The sequence below is a fragment of the Sapajus apella genome, unplaced genomic scaffold (assembly GCF_009761245.1).
Source record: "Sapajus apella isolate SASKATOON/1434 unplaced genomic scaffold, GSC_monkey_1.0 scaffold5, whole genome shotgun sequence".
Taxonomy (NCBI): Eukaryota; Metazoa; Chordata; class Mammalia; order Primates; family Cebidae; genus Sapajus; species Sapajus apella.
The window spans coordinates 31,044,202-31,045,253 of NW_022436945.1; the positions used below are offsets into that span (position 1 = coordinate 31,044,202).

General features: G+C 41.3%; 1 non-coding gene across 1 annotated transcript; it reads right to left on the minus strand.

Moving 5' to 3' along the window:
• Nucleotides 1-316: 316 nt before the first annotated feature.
• On the minus strand, nt 317-476 carry LOC116548831. Its single transcript, XR_004267554.1, has one exon. It is a non-coding gene; the product is annotated as a U1 spliceosomal RNA (small nuclear RNA).
• Between the last annotated feature and the right edge of the window lie 576 nt (nt 477-1,052).

Sequence of the window (1,052 nt, forward strand, 5' to 3'; positions counted from 1 at the left end):
TACACCAACACTACACTTTTTTTTTCTCAATTATTGATGGAGCTTTTAATGAAAGAGGGAGAAAGCATAGACTTGAGAGAGAGCACATACTCTTGCATGTGGAAGAAAAGATATTGTAGAGGCGGTGAAGATGGGCCAGCGTTAAAACATGACGGGTGCAGCAAACCACCATGGCACGTGTATACCTATGCTACAAACCTGCACGTTCTGCACATATGTCTCAGGACTTAAAGTATAATATATAAAAAAAGAGAGAGAGATAAGCAGTCCTGACATTGGCCAACATGGAGCAATGTCTGCCTTTATCTGGAGTATTCATGGGAGAGTGTGAGTGCAGTCTCACACCAGGACATGTTCCACAGTGGAGTTTCCCACACTGGGGAAATTGCAGGGGCCAGCAAGTCCAGAGTGGGACGGAGAAGGCTTATCCTGGGAAAACCACCTTCTTGATGATATTTTTTCTGCCAAGTAAGTATACAATCTACACTTTTGCTACCTTACTCTTCAGTCTTGGGTACTGAGAGAGAACTGTATCACAGTGCCTGAATAGAATAGTGTGGTGGTTAAGGATACCAAAGATGAAGTATGATTCTAAGCCTGTTCCACCACTAACTAGTTATGTAAGCTTGGGGAAATTACTTCCCATTGTAAGCTTAAGAGGTTTCACATGTAAGATGGGATTGTGTTAGTCTTTCTGTTCATAAAACACAGAAAACCAAAATAAAACTGGCTTTTAAATATACATATGCCCTAGAATTTCTTTTTAAGTTCTGTGATGCAGAATGTGCAGGTTTGTTACATAGGTACACATGTGCCATGGTGATTTGCTGCATCTATCACCATGTCATCTAGGTTTTAAGCCTCACATGCATTAGGTATTTGTCCTAATGCTCTCCTTCCCCTTGCCCCCTAGCCCACGAAGGGCTCCGAAGTGTGATGTTCTCCTCCCTGTATTCTCATTGTTCTAACCACTTATGAGTGAGAACAAACACTCCTCAAAAGACATTTATGTGGTCAATAAATATGTGAGAAAAAAAAACGCACTAGGATTT